Below are 15099 nucleotides of genomic sequence, written 5' to 3' on the forward strand. Positions count from 1 at the left end.
TTAAATAGATTAGAATGCAGGATGATTATAAACTTTAGAACATTACAACCTAGGGGTATGAATATTGATAGTAATTTGACATTGTAATGAAAAGTTTTATGATGAAAATGTCAGGTACAGAATGAAAATATTTGTGCAAAATATGTGGTGTTTCAAAAGTTTTTTGTATAAAAGTTTTTTTGTATAAAATTGTTAAACTGTATAAGATATTTTAAGGAAAAATATTCTAATCTGTGTCTGTAAGAACCATAGATTTTGTTTGATTGCAATTAACTTAATTGACTGGGTGTGTATAAAAGAGGGGTATAGTGTGATGTTTAATATTCCTTGAAGGCAAAAAGCCGAGGTACCAGAAAATAAACAACTTGAGAATTTTTCACCATGGTGTCTTGTTTGTTAGAAAGCTTGCTATTTTATACTGCTTCATTTATATGCTGTGAAGTTGTGAAGGGGATATGATCATTTTTGGTTGTGTTTATGGAGCAAGGTGTGACAACTAATATTCCATGCAGAAGCAACATGGAAGAGACAGGAGGCATTTTACTTTCAAATTTCCTCTGTGAAAGGGACTTGAAGCTGTCTAAAGATGATTTATGAGGTTCCAGTATGAAGGATGATTGGATGGATAAGTTTGTTCAGCTGGAACCCTTGCTGTCTAAAGAGGTGATTGTTTTTTATGATATAAAACTGTTAGAGAAGTATATTTCTCTGAATATAACTCCCAGAGGTTTGCACATTGATCATCTGCCCGCTGGGGATTTTACAGAGGAGGAGGGTGATTTGCTGCTTGAATGGAGAGAGGCTTCTCTCAAATGCATGTTGACGTGGTTACAGATTTTGATCAAACACAACTTGAGAGTGATCAACAAGTTGTGAGGGCAAATCACGGAGCTTCAGGACCACTTGCTAGGTAACTTCTCTGAATTGTGATTTAGGGAAATTATGCTGGAGGTTAAAAAAAAAGAATTCAGGAAGTTAAAAATAATGTCGTTTCTCGTAAAAGGAAGAAATTAGAACAGGACATTGTGGACTTTCAAAATAATATGATTTTCTCAGTTTAGTCAAGCAAACGATCCGGGAGGCATAAGAAATGAGGAGGGACTTCTTATGCAAGAAGGCCACGTGATTCCTATTCGCCAGCAGAAATGAGTTTAAGCAGTAAAAAGAGTGTCTCTTTTGAAGAAGTTTACTCTGGTGAGTTAAATGGGGAAACAAACTTGGGGCCTGCGTCACAATTCCCCCAACAACACCAAACAAGAAGTTTCAAAAGAAAGGGAAGGCGAAATGGAGGGGTACAACAACAACAACAATGGCGGTGGCAGCAGCACCAAAAATTCATAAAAATGTAAGTCCCCCCTCCCAGTAGGCCCATTGTTTCAATGACTGGCTCATATTTAGAGAATGCAGGTACATTTTTGGACTTTCATCTGAAAAAGTATTTGAAAAGAGTACCAGCTCATATTAAAAATATAAGGGAGTTATGTGAAAAGTTAAAGAAAATTAGGTGACAAGAAGAGCACTTTTGGGCCACAGTAGATGTGAGTTCTTTATATACAAGAACTGAGACCAAAAGAGGCCTAGAAGATATGGAGAATGTAATGGGGGAGGGGCCACGATCATCGTTCCTTCTACTTTTGTTAGAATTTTGTTTTGACACATAATTATTTTAAATGGGAAAAAAGTTATTTCTTCAGAAAAAGGGTACAGCAATGGGGATGGCTTTTGCCCCCTCATATGCTATAGTTTATATGGAGGAGTTTAAAAGACAGTTTGTGTATCAAAATAGTTTTTTGTCAACGATGTGTTTTTTTTTGGCAGGTTTATAGATTATTTGATTTTTGTATGTAGGGGGGAACAGCAGGAGTTTGAAAATTTTATGAGAAATTTTATGAGAGATTTAAACAGTACAGAACATGGTTTGAGATTTACATATGAGGTAAATGCCCAAAAGATTACATTTCTGGATGTAGACTTGTATGTGGATGTGGGAAGTCATATACAATTTAGACCCTATATAAAACCGACTGCAGTGAGTAATTTCCTGCATGCTGAGTGCATGCATTCCCCTCATTTGATTAAGGCCTTACCTTTAGGTGAGCTATAACAGATGTTTTGGAATACATCATAGAAGGAGTTAAAGTAAGTATACCTAGATGAGGCTCTTGAAAGGTTGTAAGTGTTATTCTGAGACCCTCTTAAACCTGGCAAAAGAAGCAGTGGTAAAAGGGAAGAAAGGAAGAATAAGAGAAAATGACAGAGAGGATCAGGGTAGAATGGATCAGGCAAAAATAGATCAAGAAAATTTATTTTTTGTGACAAAATTTTCACCATTTAGTCAGAAACTTGAGTAGGTTGGTAGAAATGTCTGGTATATGGTGGAGGATATGGATGTAGGAAAAATCTTCCTTCAACATATAACCTTTTCATATGGTAGGTTTGTAAATTTGAAAGAAATTTTGAGTAATGAAAGTGGGATTATCCCTAATATAGGTAGGGCAGGAATGAGAATGTGTGGTAACTGCAGTGTATGCAGTAGGGTGCGAAATTTGGATGGTAGTAAAATAAATGGAAAAAGTACAAAGCAAGGGAAAATTATACTTGCAACTCACAGGGTGTTGTTTATATTGTTGGTTGTGCATATGAAAGGGTCAAATGGTATATAGGACAAACCAAGTGGAGGGTAAAGGTGAGGATTCAAGGGCACCTAAGGGTCATTAAGAATAGAAATATTTTTAGTCCAGTAGCTGAACATTTCATATCCATTCATGGAGGGTGCAACACAGGCTTGATTTTTAGTATCCTGGCTCGACCTTATATGGCTCATGGGGGAAATTTTTTGGAAGAGTTAAACATATTAAAATGCAGGATGATTATAAACTTTAGAACACTACAACCTAGGGGTATGAATATTGATAGTAATTTGACATTGTAATGAAAAGTTTTATGATGAAAATGTCAGTTATAGAATGAAAATATTTGTGCAAAATATGTGGTGTTTCAAAAGTTTTTTGTATAAAAATTGTTAAACTGTAGCAGGTATTTTAAGGAAAATTCTTCTGATCTGTGTCTTTAAGAATTGTGAATTTTGTTCGATTGCAATTAACTTAATTGACTGGGTGTCTATAAAAGAGGGATGTAGTGTGATGTTTAGTATTCCTTGAAGGTGAAAAGCCAAGGTACCAGAAAATAAACAATTTGAGAATTTTTCACCCTTGTGTCTTGTTTGTTGGAAAGCTTGCTATTTTATGCTGTTTCATATATACATAAGCTCTGTGTCTGATGTTCAGGTGTATAGCTGACTTAATGCTTAGTATATCTGCATTTGTGGTGTTGAAGTGGTAATTTTACCTTTGACATATCTTGGCCTTGGAGAGTTAGACAGTTGATAGCATCAAATTTTCCCAACTTTATTGTGAATGATCCTGTGAGGGTTGTGAAGTCAGAAGCAGCAATGTGTAACATTACTTTCTAACTTCTCTCTTTAATGATTTTCCAGTACAAACATATGGTGCTAAACTGAGGGCATGCAGTGATCATCAGTACTTTTGGGAGGTATGACTGTGTGAATCTTTGATACCTGAGGCTTACGACTTAGTAATGGACACATTTATGTCACATAAGTTTCTGCTGTCAGATCTAAAGATCATTTCTGTAACAATCTCCCACATTTTACTGGCTTAGAGTACCAATCAGTGAAATACCAGGATATGCCAGTCATTCATATTATTACACAATATACTCCAGGCTTGAGACTTACCTTGTAAATGCAGCAGTCTTAATGGTTGTAGTTCAAGGATGACTCTGTCTGTTGTAAGCAGTACACAGCCAAAACATGGGGAGGTAAAGGTTATGTGAGTTGCCTGGCATCAGTGTTACTATATGTACACGCATAGGAGGAAGGTTTTAGGTCCCTGGGTGGTGCGTGAGTGTGTTATGTGTTGTCTCTTAGCCAATGCAAGGGCATACTGAGAATACCTACATCTGTCTACACCAACAGCAGCTGGTGATTCCCCCTCTGACTTCTCATCTGCCTGTATCTGTGTTGACCTTGGCGCTGGTTGTGGGATATGTGTCCCTTTCCCTTGCTGATCCTGCATAACCTGTTTCCTCAGGATTATGTTGTATAGCATGGCACACACTGTGAGTATTTCTGTACATGTCCTTGGATTGTACTGAATGGTTCCCCCAGATGTATCTAGGCACATGAACCATGGCTTCAGTACCCCAAACACATGCTCTGTGATATTTCTGGTGGTTTAAATGTATGCCTCATTATGGTGTTTGTCTGTGGGTGTGTATGCATTTCTGATGGGTGTCATTAGCCACGGTTCTGAGACATAGCCTGCATCCCCAGTAAATGACCTCATGGGATATCCTCCCTAGCAAACATCTGGTACAGTTGGTATGTGAGTCATGGTAACTTCCAGGGTTGCCAGCACACATGTTCAAGATGATTCCCTTGGCATTACACCTGACTTGCTAGTTGATAGAGTGGTAGCCCTTTCTGTTAATGTCGAGCCTACCCTGTTCCCCCATTTTGACCTTAAGTTCTATATGTGTGCAGTCTATGTCACCCATTACTTCAGGGTAGTGTGCTACATAGTAGAACTCCTGCATATTTCTGACCCTATCTTCGGGAGTATTGGTAAAATATATGTGGTGACTGGCATGTTGGAGCATAGCATTCAAGAATTGGTGGAGGATCCTGGATGCTGATGCCTGTGACACCCACAGAATGTCCCCTATTGGTCTCTGAAAGGTACCTGTAGCTAAGATTCTAAGTGCTACACATACCTTTGTCTCCACAGGGATGGGTTTCCCTTGGTTGGCTCTGGCGCTGAGTTGAGGACAACAGAGGTTACAGAGTTTGTGTAAAGTGTCCCTACCCACCCTGTGCTACTCTACAATTTCCATATCATGTAGGTTGTGAAAATTTAAACAGGACCTGAAAACTCTTCTCCGTCTTGGCGTAGGCCTAGTGGCAGCAGCAGGAGCATTGGCTTCAGCTTGTAGCATATACTAATGTAGTAAAGCAGCAGCAGCCCCTAACATTTTTCCCGTGCAGACTCCTTTCTATGGCTGTATTCCAAAAGTTTTGGAATTCACAGAAAAAACAGCACTACTGAGTCTACACAGTTGCTTTATAGCTTGAGTAGCTCCACCATGTTGGATTGGTTGATTAGCATGCAATTCAGCTGCTTATGCTGCAATAAGCATGTCAAAGTGTTTGTCTTGTTTGTGCAGGGGTGCACACCTCTACACGGCACTTACTGAAATTAAAACTCACTGCTACCATGTGAGCATCATGCTGTGACATGCACATGGTGGAAAATGACCATGTAGGGTTTATTTAATCCCCCCTTAAGTGTTTTCCAATTTTCAGCCTTTCTTAACGTTATATCTGCTTTTCTGACAGTTACTTTTAATCCATTTCATGTCCTCTGTCCTGAAATTTCTATTTTATTTTATTTTATATTAGCATCTTTCTTATGCTCAGTGTCATTTTCTTATGTGGTTCTATAGAGTTTGTTAATTTTTGTTATTTTGTTGGAGTGTGACTGTTGCTTTTTTCCTCAACGGTCCTCTTATAAAACTTCTTTCTACCATTCTTAAATTGCTACTTCCTGTGTTTTTCAGTCTGACAGAGAATTTTTGTTAGAAATGATAGAACACATTTAGATTAATTTTAATAATATGCTATTTCTTCTATAACATCTATCATCCTGAAAGTTTTACTGAACATATTTAATTTCTGTTTTCCTACAGTAATGATACCTCCTTCTTAACTGGGTTAAATTAGCCTGTACTTGTTAGTTTTATGTTAGCAGTTTAGTTGCTCATTTCATTTCTTTTACCAGTGTTTGCCTGCTGTTCCTTTAGAAGTACAGTGTAGCAGACATGCATCACTTTAAAAGAGTATCAGCCTAAAGGGTTTTGCTGTATGTAATCATGGTCTTTCAGGTATTTTCTGAAAGCAGTTGATGGGCATATATCTCACACTCACCTCTAAATTATGGTCATATTTCTAAATATATTCCACAGAAGTATATGTAGTCTTGTGCTATGTGTATAAATTTAACAAATGACACCAGCAACTGCCTTGTCTCTTAGCATTCATCCAGAAATCTTCAGAATGATGTACAATATAATGAAATGGGTCATTCCCACTAAAAGATATTAATTAGTACAGCATTTAAGCAACGGGAAGAAGATGAAGTTCAGAAAGTGCTACTTTTATCTGTATGAAAAAATGCAAGAAAGTATTTTTTTATTTTGAAAATTTAAATGAAGAAATCATTTTATTTCATAATGTTTCATAAATGTTAAAAATTGAAATAATTGTGCTTTGCATCTTGCATTTTCACAGTAGTAAAATATTTTGCATTTTCTTATTTTGCATAGAAAAAAACAGCTGAATCACCAGTCTCTTCTGATTTTACTCATCTTATATATTTACTTTTTATCTTAGATTGTCCACATTTCTACTACTGATGCCTGGTGAGCTGCACAGTAACTTATCTGGAAACATGAAACTTTGGATCCCAAAGTTTGAAATCAATCTCATTATCAGTAGAATTGCAGAGACATCAGAAAAAAGATTCAGTGTGCAACATCTTTCACATCTAAACAGAAAGCTGCAAATCCATTTAATACATTTAGCCTCAAAGATGAGGAAAACACAAGTTTTAACTAATGACATAGTTCCAGCACATTATGAAACAGTGAAAGCATGTTTGCAAGGCATTTATTTTTACCAGAAATAAAAACACAAGAAACAATAGATGCATAGGTAACAGTACCAAGCCAGAGCTACAGACTATCATAGGTTCATAGGTTCACAGTGAGGTACTAGGCTATTAGCCCTAGGGCCTATATAAGCCTAGTCAAAAAGGTACCCTGGCTTTCACCACCCAAGAAAATTATTTTCCTGTGCCCCTGTCGAGCAGAGCCACAGAAGTGATCCCTGGGGTGAATTTCCTATCTCCCATCTAATCATCAAGATTTTTATTGAAGAGTGCTAACGAGGAGCTTTGTTTGATATAAATAGGTAGTTTGTTCCAGAGTATGGGAAGTCTCTGGGACAGGAATCTATCACTCCAGCACGTTCTGGTTATTGTGGTGACAAGGTTTTGGTCCCTAGAGAGTGTAGCTCAGAGGGATTGGGATTTCTTTAAGTGGAGCATGTCCAACAGCTCTGGGTTTGACATAGCTTTGTATGCTAGGCAGAAATTGCCTCTGAGTAGGTGATATGCAACAGAGTAAGGCTAGAGATATTTGAGACTGTCTGCGTAGGCATCTGTTTGAGGCCAGTAATCCTCTTTGTGAGGTATTTCTGCGGCCTTTCCAGTTGTTGTAGATGTCTTGTGAGGTACATACCAAAAGGGGCAATGTATTCTATAATGGGTCTAATGAGTGACGAGTAGAGGGGAACAATGACTTCTTTTTTCCTGGATGAGAAACCTTTTGTGATGAGGTGTGCCACATAGAAGGATTTCCTGACTACTGTGCCGATGTGATTATCAAAGGAGAGACTGCTGTCCACCTGTGTCCCAAGATCTCTTATCACACTTTTGGTGTTAAGTAGACTACCACCTATGTGGTAGTTCATGGGTACAGAGTTTTTACCAAAAGGGATGACAATGCACTTTTTGGCACTGAGCTTGAGGCCATGGCTTTGACACCAGGCAGCTATCTCAGTGAGGCCCTTTTGTAGGATGTCCACATCATTAGTAGTTTTGATTATTGCTCCTAGTTTGCAGTCATCTGCGAACTTCATTAGCCAAAGACCTTCTGTGTTAGCCTGTACTTCACTGAAGTAGATACCAAACAGGAGAATACCCAGGACTGATCCCTGTGGTACTCTACTTGCCACTGGTCTGAAGTCGGATTCGGAGTCTGCAACTTTCACAGTGTGGATTCTGTCAGTGAGCCAGTTGGCAACCCATCTTGTGACATAGGGATTTATACCTAGTTTAGTGAGTTTATCTATAATTCCAGAGTGGGGGATGGTGTTGAAAGCCTTGGCGAGATCTAGATAGGCTGTGTGTACCACCTTCCCCTCATCTACGGCTTTGGTGATTGCTTCAAAGAAGTCTATCAGGTTTAGGAGACATGATCTGTCTTTTACAAACCCAAATGGGGTGGGGTCCAGAGTTTGGAGATTATCAATGTCATTGTTTATAAGTTTCATGATGACATGTTCCATAGCCTTGCAGACCAGGCTCGTCAGGCTAATGGGGTGGTAGGTCCCGAGGTCCGTGGTGGCTCTCCCTTTGTGGAGTGGGATGACCGTTGCTGTGCGCCATTCAGTGGGCACAAAGCCTGAGGTAAGGCTATGATTGAACATGGTACTTATGTGGGGTGCCAGTTCATTCTGTAGTTCGTGTAGAACGCAGCCTGGGATGTTGTCAGGTCCCATGTATACTGTGTTCTTGGCTTTGGAGAGTGTGTTTTTTACCTGTGCGGCTATGATTACAGGAACTTTGCATTCTTCCGGTATAGAGATGGGCCCTTTAGGGGGTGAATGGGGGGTAAAGTTAGCACTGAACCTATTTGCCAGGATGGTGGCAATATCAGTTGGTTCTGTATATTTAGTGACATTGTGCTGTAACTCAGAGCAGATCTGAGTGTTGCCATTGAAATTCTTAACATAGCTATAGAATGCTTTGTGGTTGTCTTTAGAATCAGTGGCGATTTTGTTTTCGTAACTAGCTTTGGAGGATTTTATGTGGGATCTCAGCTTTTTACTGAGGCTGACCAGGGAGTTCCTCCAATCATGGGATTTTATTCTTTTTTCCAACAGTTTTTTTCTTCTGTTGTAGAGTTTGTTTATGGCATAGAGCCACTAGATTGGCTTCCTTTTTTTGAAGGATAACATCTTGCTTCTGTTAGGGATTGCACGATCCATGCACTCGTGTAAGTGCTTATAAAGTGCATTTGTGTAGGATTCAGCAGTCATACCTCTATTGTCCATCTGCATGGGTTTCGTGAAGTTTGTCACTTATGCCTTTAGAAGCGTGAAGCTGGCTTTGGAGAAATTTTTTACGGTGGTTTCCTTAATGGGGGTTGGAGCGGGATGTGGATGTCTAGGGTGATTAGCTTGTGGTCAGATCTGACCAATGAGGAACTGACTTCTGGTGTGGAATACTGGTTCCCCATGTTGGTAATGACCAGGTCTAGGATTTTGCTGCCCTTGGTGGGGATGTGGATAAGTTGATCCAAGGCATTGGAATTTATGATTTCCAGAAAACGTTGAGCAAAAGAGTTGGTACATGAGTAATTTTCCCAGTTAATGGTGGGGTAGTTGAAGTCGCCCATTATTAGGGTGTTAGGTTGTACCCTAATATTTCTCAGGGTATCAAGAAATGAGGAGTGGGAATGCTGGGGCATGGTACGGGATCTGTAGCAAGCTAAAATTTGGATTGCAGTCTTGCCCAGAGTTAGTTGCACTTGGATAATCTCTGATGCAATATGCTGAGCAACTACCCTGGAGGTGTGGATATCCTTAATGAATATGGATAGGCCACCGCCTTCAGTGTTTCAGTCCAGGTTAGGTGGCTGAAAGGTGTGGTATGAATTATAGCCTGGTAATGCAGGGGTGCTCTCTGGAGCCTTGAACCAGGTCTCTGTCACTGCACAGATGTCGATGTTCTCCATTTTAGGGAGTGCCTTGAGTGAGTGCATTTTGAGGTTTAGACTTCTAGCATTGAGTAGCATTACCCTCAAATTTTGCTTGCTTGTACCTGTTACGGTGATGAATTTGTCATTTGAACCTTCCCTAAAAAAGGCACTATAGGGGTGGCAAGAGCCTTAGCCAGTATAGAGAATCCCAAGGGCGACAGGTGCAGGCCATCTCTGGCAAAGCATCGTGGTCTGTCGATTATGTCATCCCAGGCAGACAGATACTGGGTCCCCTTAGAATGACACCAGAAACTTATCCAATTGTTGAAGTCAATCATTTTGTCCTTGTATTGTGGTATCATTCTGGGTGATGGCAGGATGCTACTCGAGGCTAGGGTCATACCTGCCTGGGCTACAAGATCAGAAAGCTGCTCCATGTCTCTTTTCATGTAGTCCAGGGAGGTATGTCTCAGGTCATTCACACCAACATGGACAATGACAGAGTCATATTTTTACTTGTTATGGAGTGACCTGAGTGCGTGTGTTATGTGGTGGATCCTGGCATCCGACAGGTAGCTGACATTAATTTTCTCCTTGTTTAGCCTGGTGAGTGGAACATCAGTGTGCCTGACTATAGAGTCACCCATGCTTGAGTGTTGGGTACATTGTTATGCCTTATATCAAAGCCAACTTTTACTGAATCCCAAAAAGATTAAACTATAACTACTTTCCTTCAACTCAGTCAAACTGTTGTTATATAAAAAACAACTTTTCCTCAATCCCCAAAAGGATTAAACTGCAACTATTTTTTTAAGTCCTATGCCAATGCTAAAAGTAACTTCCACATTACATCCTAAACAATATAGCTATTGAAGTAGTTACCCATAACAACTTGCTTGGACTCACCACAGATGACAACTTAAAGTATTAAAAAACTCATTAAGAGTTAGGTCTGCTATACAAAAATTATTTACTCCTTCTAGTAGAATCACTCTATCTAACTTTTATCTTTTGCACTCTCTTCTCTAAGGCTCACCTACTTTGACTAACATCCAGATCTCTCTTTAATCAGAGATGGAGCAATGCTATAATCAGATAGCTAGATTTGTAGCTAATCTGCCACATAAAGCTTATCATTGCTCTGCATTACATGCTCTCAGTTGGTTAGAACTCCCACATAAACTAGCCCATACAGAACCTCTTCTTAACTCATAAAATACTACATAACTCCTCAATCTGCCCTACTAAGTCTTCAGTACTTTATCACTATGACCCAAATCAACCTCTATGCTCTTAATACAAAACCTGCTTGAAATCTACATACCAAAAATGTATGAGAAAAATCCTGTACTCTGTATAACCGAGCTGTGGAACACTATCTCAAACACCGTCAGATCTATAGTTAGCTTTCTTGTATTTGAGTCCCTTCTCAAATAATTTCTTACTAATTCATGGCTATGCTTATGCACCTCACCTGTATGATCTACATCAACTTTACATTCTTACTAACCACTCATCATAGAGTTTATCTATAACTTTCAACATCTGCCCTCTCCCCATTCTTAGGGCAGGTGTGATGCCCATGCCCTGGCCCAGCAATCAAGGAACTTCAGTCCTTACCACTAACACCAGTGAGGGCGTAACATATTGGAGGATAGGATAACAAATACACACAGTAAAGTGCAATTTCCCTTAAGAGCACACAGAGATCAAAGTCAGTCCAGGGCTGGTTGCTCCCTTGCTCTCCAGGTCCCCAATAAGGCTCCCCACTGGCACAGCTATAGGGTCCAGAACTCAGCCTAGCTGGCATGCTAAAACCTCCAACATACTTTCTGTCCAACCAGTGCTTCATGACCCTGCCCAAGTAGCTGACACACACACACACACACACACACACACACACACACACACACACACACACACACACACACACACACACTTTGAGATAAGAGTTAATACAACCACAAAGATATTACTGGGAAAGGCTGGCACAGGTTCTCCAGCTGTGCCCTATTACCCAGACTATACAGGAGTACTGCCTGCCACCACCCAGCTAATATTTATCAGCTACTCAAAGGCCCTTAAAAGGGTGTCCTATTATTACTGTGCAATATTATTATCCAACTGGTAAGTGTGACTAAACAGTCAAGACTTATTTGGAGTGACTTGGACAGTAAACACTATAAATATGCAATGTGCTCTAGAGCTTAAATTATCTCTACACAAAACAGCCGCAGTTGAAAGGTTTTAAAATATTTAATAATAAATAATAAAAGCACAAGACAATACTTCTTACTACACAGTGCTAGTCAAGAGTTCAGAGATCACCAAGAAATACTTAAAATAATTCAGTAGTTTCTGACATCACAGAAAAAACACTTAGTCTAATAGTTCTAGTTCCTAGCTATTTCTAAAACAAAACACAAGTGTAAGATAACTTACATAAGAAAACAGGCAGAGTGCTGATGAGTTGGATGGTCAAGACAAAAAAATGCTTATTCCTCTCTAGGTCTCTCTGTTTAAATTGAAATTGCAGTTCTGATTCACATTACATCATTCTTCCTACTTTCCTGGGGTTTTCAGGCTACACATTACATCATTCCTCACACTTCCCTTGGTTCATAGGCTAACAGAAACTGCATTTACATTCTTAACATCTCCTTTCATTATCTTGCAGCTGGTCAGGAAACAGAGCAATACAAATACATTTGCATGTTTAAATATAGCAATTTAACTCTTGGTTAAAACAATAGAAAGTATTCCTTCATCTAGACCATTTGGCACCACTGTCTGCATCAAAGGGTCACCACATGCTTTACTTTGGTCAGTAGAGTGCACTGTTGTCACATTTATTTCCAGTTTCACATGTAACAGTATTTGTTTACATTTAAGACAACAAGCCTGTAGCTTACATTCATATTTACAAATGACAGAATTATCTGCAAAATTCTTTCTGGCTAGGCTGGCAGCCTTCATCTATCTTTACCCACTCTTCATAACAGAAACACTCATTCATCTACTTCTTAACTGAATAAACTACTTGAAACTTCAACAAGGTGGGGTGTCAAAGAAGGACAGAGAAAGAGACAGAGAGATTATTTCATAGATCTGCTAGCTAAGTTGATTTTGTCTGGTCTAATCCTTTGCACTCTGTTTCCTGTTAGTCCTGTTGTCATTTCAGTCACAGGTGGCATACCAGACCTGATTCCAGTTTTCGGGATTATATTTTTGTGAGAGGGAGCCTTTATCTTTTTTTTTTATAACTTTTTTTATTTCCTATCATAATAGACTATACTTCTAATACTTTTGTTTATACTGATTGTCATACTTAATTGTCATTTTTTTATTATTACATCACTGCTGTTTTCTCATGCTTTATTGTATCCTATGTATGCCATTGTCAAATTGTATATATATGATTTTTTTTTTTAATTTCATCTGTTCTACTTTTCTATCTGATGTTATCTAACTCCTGGGAACTCTGCCCGGGCCTCAATTGAAAATGGGTATTTGTTACCCAGCCACACTTTCACAGTAAATGAATGTAAATAACTAAATAAATAAGTAAATAAAGGCAAATTAAGCCTAATGCTCATGAACAAAAGACATTAAAAGTCAAAACATCATTTGCTGACAGATAAATTTGTCCCAAGGCTGCACCTTTGTTCACGTGCAGGGCACATGTTGCCTCCTGAGTGTCATAAGAGGGTTATTTATACCACAGCAGAGGAGGGGTCTATCATGCAGGCAGATAAACTGTTGAGTTTTCACTGAAATTTTCCTTCTGTTTCCTTATTTTACAATGCTCAATCCATTGGTTGTTTTGGCCAGTGACCAGGAAGGTGACACTAACTAATATTTTAAGGCAACCTGCCTAGCATTATATTTAACTCAACATAAGTTACCATTGCAAGTTCAAAATCCTAATTGGTCAATTAATTTATTGATTTTCTGTGCATCTTGCCATGCTAGTAACAAGCTCTTGGTTTCATCCCTCCCTGCAGCTTCAGCAGTTTCCCACATGACATCTCATAGATATTCTCCTTTGAGGTTGCTTCAATGTGCCTGATTTAGCAGTCATTTTATTCTGTCTTCTGGAACCAGAATAAAAAAATGAGAGAGAGAAAGAGAAAAAGAAAAGAGAATAGCACAACTTTTCTGGTATAATTACTGCTAACACAGCCTCCAGTCACTGGGTCATCAGTGGCTTATTTGCTTTTATTATCTGCATTTATTTTTCTTGTCCCCTTTTAGCTGCATGGTGACACTTAATATAACCCTTCCCCCTTCTCCTACCATTCCTTCATTAGTCAGAGTTATGTTGTTCTTCAAGGATGGAGCAATGCCTCTCACCCTCTAAGTGCAACATAATGGTACAAATCCAAAAACTGGAGAGAGAGTTTCAATATTATTCTTATAAACTTATAAAATTGCTAGAATAACAAGTTTTGCATTGGCATGCATTTTCTGAAGCATATAAGATTGGGAACACATATGTATGGTATTATTAACTCTTCAATCCTCAATGATTTTGGAAAACTACAAAACATATTCATAGCATACCAAAATAATAGGCAAAATCTATACATCCTGCTAAATCTGCATGATTATAGGTTTCACTGAGGCTCCTTCCTCACCACGCTACTCTTCATGTTTTGCAGGTCAGGCAAGTCAGCCACTTTGCACAACACCTGCACTTATGGTTTACATTCCCCACAGTTCATCCATGTGTAAGTTTCCACTTAATTTAACCACAAGGAATACTTTGTATCTGTAGCCATAAACCAGTATTGAAGGTATCCATGCAGTCTCCTTCCCCTCATTGCAAGAAACCACTCATATTAAAATATCTATGAGACAAAGCTCAGAGCTGCAACTGAACTTATATACTTCTTATGAACTTCAGCTGTATAATACTGTAGGTCTTGTAGTAGACAGGCTTCATATCTTATAAGTTATTGCAGTGGCATCATCACCAGCATTATCATAACCATCAACTTCCTTTTTGCCATTTCTACAAGAGGTTGGGGAGTTGCATCAATTGTCACATCTCTCAGGTCTTTGCTACTCTCCTACCTTCTTCAACAGACATTCCTCCTGTCTCAGGTCTTCTCTCTCACAATCCAGCAATCTCTTTATTGAACATCTTAATTTCCACTTGCCTTCTTTCTGTCTGTCCCAAATCATCTTCACCAGATTGTCTTTTATTTTCCAGCACTATCAGATGTCCTCATTTCTTCATCTGTCCCACAGTATGTATCTTATCACCAATCTAAGTTACTTCATCTCCATCACCTCTAGCTTTCTCAACTCCTCTGCCATCACTGCCCAGGTTTCTGTGCCATAAAGTAGCACTGGTCACACCACCATTTTGCACACCTTACTTTTCAGCTTCTTTGTCATTCTTCTTTTGCACACTAAACCTGACACTCTGTCAACTGGCTGCAGCCCCTCTAATTCTATCTATGACCTCCACAT

The sequence above is a fragment of the Protopterus annectens genome, chromosome 1.part0, assembly GCF_019279795.1.
Source record: "Protopterus annectens isolate FY-2018-M chromosome 1.part0, PAN1.0, whole genome shotgun sequence".
NCBI classification, from domain to species: domain Eukaryota; kingdom Metazoa; phylum Chordata; order Ceratodontiformes; family Protopteridae; genus Protopterus; species Protopterus annectens.